This window comes from Pinus tabuliformis, chromosome 3_1 (genome assembly GCF_031772625.1).
Source record: "Pinus tabuliformis cultivar Carrire ecotype Pingquan chromosome 3_1, CPIR1, whole genome shotgun sequence".
NCBI classification, from domain to species: domain Eukaryota; kingdom Viridiplantae; phylum Streptophyta; class Pinopsida; order Pinales; family Pinaceae; genus Pinus; species Pinus tabuliformis.
In genome coordinates this window covers 853,802,251-853,810,773 of record NC_142301.1, presented here as the reverse complement: position 1 = coordinate 853,810,773, position 8,523 = coordinate 853,802,251, and the positions used below count along the sequence as shown (strand labels likewise).

The 8,523-nt window shown below is 29.1% G+C and overlaps 1 long non-coding RNA gene across 1 annotated transcript; it reads left to right on the top strand.

Moving 5' to 3' along the window:
- Positions 1-997: 997 nt before the first annotated feature.
- On the top strand, positions 998-1,829 carry LOC149190236 (uncharacterized). The gene is made up of 3 exons (XR_016256465.1): positions 998-1,155; positions 1,245-1,322; positions 1,430-1,829. It is a non-coding gene; the product is annotated as an uncharacterized LOC149190236 (long non-coding RNA).
- Positions 1,830-8,523: the final 6,694 nt, after the last annotated feature.

Here is an 8,523-nt window from a genome sequence, read left to right as displayed (position 1 = left end):
GCTTAGTCAGGTAAGTTTTAATGACAAAATGTGGTTAAGGTACGTCAATAATTAGTTTGATTATTTTCCCATTTTTGTATTTTGCCAGATTGATTTTGATTTTCACTTGAAATTTGGTCTCTTGGGACTTTACGAAAGTAGTGTTTTTTGTCATCCTCTGCAGGTGTAGTAGACACCTGTTGATTGGACCACTGTACATTTAAGCTTTTTGGGTGCCTTTTCAACTTTTTGTTTAAAAAGGTCCTACATGGATTTAAACTTGGATCGATCCCAAGAGAACTTTTGACTTATCAATTCTATTTTCCCGTGTTGATATGTATGTAGTGTGGGCTCAGTAGCAACACCTTTAGCCCTCAATATCAATGACAATGGAGAAACTATGAGCCCTTTTTTGGTTCCTTTTTATCAGCACTCTGTTTTACTCGTTTATGTCTCTTTATTTTGAATTTTAATTTAATTTAATTTTGAATTTATAGACAGACTGTGTTATTGGTTGTTTTGATCAATACTGGTTTGCTTTTCCTGCTTCTGTTGGCATTTTCCTCGTTGAATTGGCGAGGGTTCTGTATTTTTCCACTTATATTTATTTGAATTTTAATTTAGCTTAATTTTGAATTTATAGACAGACTCTGTTATTGGTTGTTTTGATCAATACTGGTTTGATTTTCCTGTTTCTGTTGGCATTTTCCTGATTGAATTGGCGAGGGTTCCATGTTTTTCCACTTCTATTTATTTGTTTCCTTCTTATTTACTGATTGGGATTTTTTTTGTTGCAGTATTCATGGGCAATGTGAAGTTATCATGTTTGATGTTACTGCACGATTGACTTACAAGAATGTCCCAACGTGGCACAAAGATCTTTGCAGGTATCTCTTTTGTAGAGGGGTTGGATCTCTAAGTAGAAATGAAGGTTCCTTAATTGTGTGGTGGCACAACTGCTTGAACCGATTAGCTAAATATCTTTGTGAATTTCAAGGTGTGTGAGAATATTCCTATTGTTCTTTGTGGAAACAAGGTTGATGTGAAGAATAGGCAAGTGAAAGCTAAGCAAGTTCCTTTTCATGGAAAGAAGAATCTTCAGTACTATGAGATATCTACAAAAAGTAACTACAACTTTGAGAAGCCATTCCTGTACTTGGCACGGAAGCTCTCAGGGTGAGCCTTTAATCTAGTTTCTGATGCTCCCTAATATGAATGTTATATTAAAAAATTTGCATTGATTCTATAATGGGTTATTTTTATAGGGATCCAAACCTTCATTTTGTGGAGTCACCTGCTCTTGCTCCTCCTGAGGTTCAGATAGACCTTGCAACCCAGCAGCAGTAAGTAGAATTCTATTTTCTTATTAATTTTTGTTAACTTTTATTGAAATAATTTGTTCCATTTCTAAAAGATTGAAACTTTGGCTTACAATCTTTTATGTTGTCAGGTACGAGGCAGAACTTGTAGCAGCTGCGGCCCAACCCCTTCCAGATGACGATGATGATGCTTTTGAATAGCTTTGTTAAGATGCTTTTGCATATTTAGGGATTGGTGGATTCAATTAGTTTTGTATCATTGGAGTTTGCTCTTGAGTTTCGACATTTAATTCTAATTTGTATTTGGGGCTTAGAATAGCATTATCGCATCTCTCTATATGTGATTTGGGTACTGTGCAGATGTTTTCATCGGTGGAGTTGGCTAAGCTATCTTAGTTCAACTCCATTACAGAGCTATTTTTATATGCTAAGACAATTTTTTCCGTTATATACTCTTGCACATTTTGCACAAGAACTTTTTGTACTCTTCAAATATTTCAAGAATGCTCAAGTGCCTTTCGTTGTGTACTGTTGGGGGAAATGCTAGTTGCGATGATTGTTGCTTGTAATATATTATGGCTTGTTAAAACTTTCTCTGAAAATTCTAGCTATGTCTGAGGATTTATTTTAACTCTGAAATTGGTTTACATAGTTGATAACTGTGGCTATCAAGCCTGCCTAGGCATTCTTGTGGTATGTTGTCTGTCGAACACATAAAGGTATTGCCATTTCATTAATTGGGCTCTTGATTGATTTCTGCATAAAGATTCGCATTTTCTAAATCTAAAGTCGTTTCCATTCAACAGTCTACAGATTCTTCTTTAACTATAGTAAAACTAGGAGATGGAACGCTTATCAAAGCTAAGGTAGCATCTTAAATCCAAACTTCTGACTCCCATTTGAAGTAGTAAAACTTGGGCGTAAATTTAGTAATGAATTGAATCCCCTCTTGCTAAACAAATGTAATATTAATAACCCATATGTGTTGGTTTCTATCAGACAGGAATTTCTGTGGTGGTTTCTCTCATACACGAGTACTATTTGTGAACTTTGAATGTGAAACTACTTTGAAAGAACATTCAAAATGATTTTATTTATTTATTTTTAAATAATTTTTTATATTGTCTCTAGAGAGACAATAGTTTGAATTATGGACATATAGTCTCTATAGAGACAATATGTTTTTAATCTCAGCTATTGTCTCTAAAAAGACAAAAATGTAATTGTCTCTAAAGAGACACAAATGAAGTTGTCTCTAGAGAGACAAATCAAATTGTCTCTAGAGAGACAAATCAAATTGTCTCTTAATAGACAATAATTCTTGTCTTTATAGAGACAATAATAATATGTGTTCTATATTGTCTTTATAAAGACAAATTTTTGTGACATTATATTTTGCCACACCCGCTTAGAGACAGTATTTAAGACAATAAACAAGTTTCTTTTTGTCTCAAGTTAAGACAATTGACTCAAATATTGTCTTAAAACCCCCTACATGTAGTAGTGACTGTGTGGGAGTAAAAAGATGAAGCTATGGCCTTAAATGCCTGAAGAAAGTATTCTTGATCATATAAGGTGATGCAGTCTTGATTCTTAATCATATAAGGCAACGCAAACTGCATCACAGAGAAAGAAACAACAGAATAACAAAAAGACAGAATTTGATAGCTTCCCATAAACATAAACCCTTCACATCTGTCAAGTTTTTATACAGTTCAGTTTTTGTCCTAATACACTGGTAATATTTTTAAATCAATGGAAAATACTCAAGGAAGTGGGCACATAACGTTTTCGTGCACTTTTCCATTTATCATTCACTAGTTCATCCACTACATTTAACATCCAACTCCGCATACGTTTCACAAAGGAATGCATAGGGACAGATGCACAAATGGTTGGACACGTTTCAATGCATATTTTTTTTATAGTAATTATGAGAGGTGGTTATGAACAATAGGTATAGTAAATTTTTAATTATGTTTTGTAAAAAGTTAATTTAAGTATGGTTTAAACATGTGATTTAGATATGCATGGAAGTTAATAGTATGAATTCCAATCATTGATGGAGTGGCAACTACGAGAATATATTGGCATATTTCAATTTAGGCCATCCAATCAAAAATATTAATTAAGAAAATGATTAAAGTGCCCAACTCCAATAAGAAGGATATCAATGTAAATATGTGATATATAAATTATTAATATTTTAATAAAATTATATATAAAAATATTTTTTATATATAAAAAATGTGAAATTTATATAAATATAAATAATATTATTAAAAATAACATAAATTTATTTTAAATTTAAATTTAATTAGAAAAACCAAATGTATATTGATTTTAAAATAACTTAAATTATCTAATTTCTATATTTAAATACCATATTTTCCAACCAACATAAATTATATAATTTATATATTTGAATACCATATTGTTGAGACACAGGAATTTACGTTTATACTTGTGATGTTTATTCAAGTTATGAAGTTTGTTGACATGGTAAATATATTTTTATTGGTATCCAAAAATTATGAATGATATATGAATGTGTTATTGTTATTTTAATATTTTTTAAATTAAAAAAATCATTTATATGGAATCACTTTAATTTCCATTATTTCTTAAATTAATTATAATTTTCTATAAAAATTATTAAAAATACTTCATGATGATGATGATGATGATGGTTAACGTCCACTCAGACCAAATTGGTCTATCGGACCTACAATTTTCTTAATTTTTACTTGTCTGGCTCCTCGTCTTTCTTGGCGAGATTGGTGTTGTAGCTTTCTTTCTTTTCTCTACGGTCTTCCAACTTCCTTTGTCTTGCATCTCCTTCATCTCGTCTGGTTCTTGGGACATTGGTGTCTTAGCTTCGCGATCTATTGTGTTCGTTCTTTTGAAAATAGTCGGAGATGAAGATTTATTTTCTGCGGTCTTCAAATCCTCATAATTGTTGATTTGTTGGGGCGGGCTTTCTCCTTGCTTGTTTTGAGAGTTGCTTCCTTCTTCTTTGATTTCTTGTGACTCATTTTCTCTAGAATATTCTTCTTCTTTGATGACAGTGTACTGTTCTTTTTGTGCTACTTCCCACCATAAAACAATTTAAAATTATTATTATTTTAATTAGTTAATTAATTACAATCATATAATTAACTCTAAACGGATTTGTCATGTTTTTAACTTTTTCATTTGACATCCATTCTTATCGATCATATCATCTTTATCATGGTTAGAATTATAATATTAAATATTATCCTTTAATATTAATCAATATCAATCTTATCATAATATTAAACATTATTTTAAATTGTAATATTAAATATTGATTTTTTATTAATATTCGTTAACTTTTATTAAAACCGCTTTTCTACACTGATTAATTTTTTATATAAATATCCATACAACCTTTATCTTTATTATATTTTGCATTTGATTTATTATTTGTAAAAGTATCTTATATGAAATGCTTACATAATTTTTTTTAGTTACACTATAATTTTCTCAATATTTTGTTAAATTAAGAAACAAGCAACCTTTTAGAAACGGAAGTGTGCAAACGATGCAGAAAGCGGATACGAAGGAGCAAAGAACGTTCCAGGAGAATACACATCTCCGCCCAGTCTCTCCATTAATGCTTACCTTCTCTAATCAATTCTAACCGTCTTTTCTGCTTTCATAGTTTGTCAGCAGCCATCGACACGTCCATCTTTGAACAGGAAATCTCGAGTACGTGCTTTACCTCTAGCCACTCGTCCCTTTGCACCTTCACCTCAACAACATTAATTCTCTCCATTTTATGTTCTTTCTTCCTTTGCTCTCACGAGGGAGATGAATCCTTCCGTTATGACTAGGCGAACATCTTGCCTCCGAAAGTTCATGAATATGCAATAAATTTTAAAGAAAGTTTGCACTGTTATATTGGTTCGAGTCCATGCTGATTTTTAGAAATGCAATGAAGTGGGGAAATAACTTTGCTAATGTATTTTGAATTGGAGTTCTCTGTAAGATTCAACTTCACTGTTGGCCTCCCTTCCCTGCAAACCAACTAACCAATGTTAGTTAAAAAATATAAGCCGAAGACCAGCCAGGCAGACTGCAAAGTTCAGGATTATAAATTTCTGTCTTCACCCCACTAAATTTCATCTTCATTATTAGGCCCACTTCCCTGCACACCCACGAACCAATATTAAACGATATGAGCCGAAGAACAGCGAGGTAGACAGCAAATACTTTATAAATCTGACAGAAAAGTTCCGGATTATTAATGGAGCATAAGCATAATACTGGTGATTTAAAGAAAAAAAAAATGGGGCACTCGGATGGCGCCCATTGTCAGTGGTGAGCATCAGAAAATGATTTTGTATGGTCATCCTCTCGCCTGTCTCTGGTCTATCGTACGTGTTAAATAGGCCCCGCCGCTATGAAACTTGTAAGTACAGGTATACCTACAAATACAGACCATCAATTTGCGCTTCACGCATCTACCAATGTCATGGATTAATCCATACAACATCTCTTAAAATTTGAAATGGTTGGTAATTGGCGAAGGATATAAGTTAAATGGTTATGAACATTTAATGATCTCCGACAGGTATCCGAGCATTTTCACAGTATCAACTTATTAAAAAAAAACAATAGTTGGTAATCGGCGCAGGACATGACTTAAATGGTAATGCATCATTTAATGATCTCCGATATGTATCCGAGCATTTTCACAATATTAATTTATTAAAAAAATAAGAAAAAACATGTGTAAATAGATTTTATTATAATATTAGAGTTTTCTAATATCATAGGTTTAAAAAATAGTATTTCATTTTATATTTTTTAACTAATCAATTTAGTTAAAATAACCAAAAAAAAATATAATTATTTTTTATGTGTGAGTAGTTTATGTATAGGATATTTTTTATTGAAATATAATTTTTTTAGCATATTATGTCATATTTTTTAAAAATATTATGTGAATAATCTCTATTATATATTGATAATAACTAGTATCATTATACAAATTGTATATAAATTACTTAACTGGTAAATGTTAATAGATATCAATTTATAATACACATCAAAATATTTATTATTATTATTATTATTATTAAAAAAAATTAACATATAAGTTGAACATACACACACATATATAAACAATATTTTTAAACATGGAGATTAACTCCCATTTTTTTTATAAATTTTTTTATTTTGTAAATGGATGTATTATAATACAATAAGTCAATACCAAGACTTATCAATAAGACATGCCAAAAAAACCATAAGCCATTTCATATTACACTCATAGATATATATATATATATATATATATATATATATATATATATATATATATATATATATACAATATTCTTAAACATGGAGATTCACTCCCATCATTTTATAAATATTTTTAATGTGTAAATGGATTTGTTACAATATCATATGTCAATACTATGACTTATCAACAAGACATGCCAAAAAACTACAAGTCATTTCATATCACACTTGCTTTTTGACTAGAATAAGGAATACAAATTTTAGTAAGATTGTGATTTCTTATCATTTAAAATGCTCTTTTGAATGCATAAAAAACCCTTGATGCACTAAATCTTTGCACATTAAACAACTTAAACTTATGATTTTTTTAAAAATTATAGAATTTAAAAAAACATTATCCAATTTTGAATAAAATTAACTAGAAAAAAATTTGAAAAAAAATTATTTCGTCTATTAATTAGACTACTAGTATGATATACATTTTTAATTAATCAATTTAGTTAAAAGAGAAAAAAGAGAAAAACCATTTTAAAGATAAATCCCAATCTTTAATTTGTGAATACTAATCAAAATATTCCATAAAAATTAAATCACAATTAATAATTATAGACAATTAAATTAAAAATTTTCAAAATATATCATAATTATATTAAAACTAAAAAAAATATTTCAAAATAAATATAATAATTTACTAAAATAAATATAATAATTTACTTAAATAAAAATGCTTAATTTAAAATTTAAATAAACATGAGATTATGAGGCCTCAATGAATATATACCATTTAGTGAAATACTTAACTAAAATCCAATAAACCTTATTCCAAAATTAACCTATATATCAAAGTAGTTTTAATTCAATTAAATAATTATTATTAATAATTGAATTAAAAATATATAAAAAAGCCTATTTCACACTAAATAATATAACGAAAGTGCTTTGTTTGAAATTTGAATAAGCCCTGATTATGATGTCCGTTTCATTAAATACCCAACAAGGAGTCGCAGACAATGAAAAATCGGGATTTTTTTAAGGGAGCGAGGTGGAGATAGATTGGACCAGAAACTTAGGGTTTGCACTGTGAACACGTCTTCATACATTACACGCTTTACTTTTCAATGTTTATTAAATACTCATAACTTTCAATAAAATATATTGAAGATTCTTCGTAAAACCTCGAAATTAAACTTTTTCAAATTCTTTTATTCTTTTGAAAAATATAATGCATTATAACCCGGTGATGAAGTATAAGTCTATTTTCCATATTTTTAACTTTTCAATTTACATGCACTTAATATGAAATATTATCCATTAATATTTATAAATAAATATATATTTAATTATTATTATTATCATTTTTAATTTTTAAGTTATTATTTTTCTATAAAGTTTCTTTATTTCTAACTCATTTGTTTTTACTTTTTATTTTTAAATTGAGAATTTCTTTTTTAAAAAGAATATACAACCTTAACCATACTACCTTAATTTGTATTATGTTTTGCATTTTGTTTATTATTTATAATTTTTTTGATTAAGTTAATTGAAAAACACATTTTTGTATATGCATGAGTGTGCATTTAAAAAAACTATTTTGAAATTAACTAGCCACTAAAAATAGCACGATAGTCATAGCACTATCTGAAAACTTATCTACTATAAATACATAACTCAAAAATAGGAAGAACTAGCTTCTAGAAAGTTCTCATAAGAGAATCACAATTAATAATAAAAAAAATTCCTCTAAGAAGATCATAGGTCAAGTTGCAGGCCTTCAATGAAATTTATGTGGAAGTGCTCATAGAAAGTGGCTCCATCCTGTTCCATAACCTTCCATGTGCCCAAGTTGTGCTTTGCACCTACCTTGGAAATACCATCGATAATGGAGTTCGTCTCCCTTTAGGTGCGACATAAAAAAATCTAGTCAAAACACTACTTTAAATCCATAACCTCA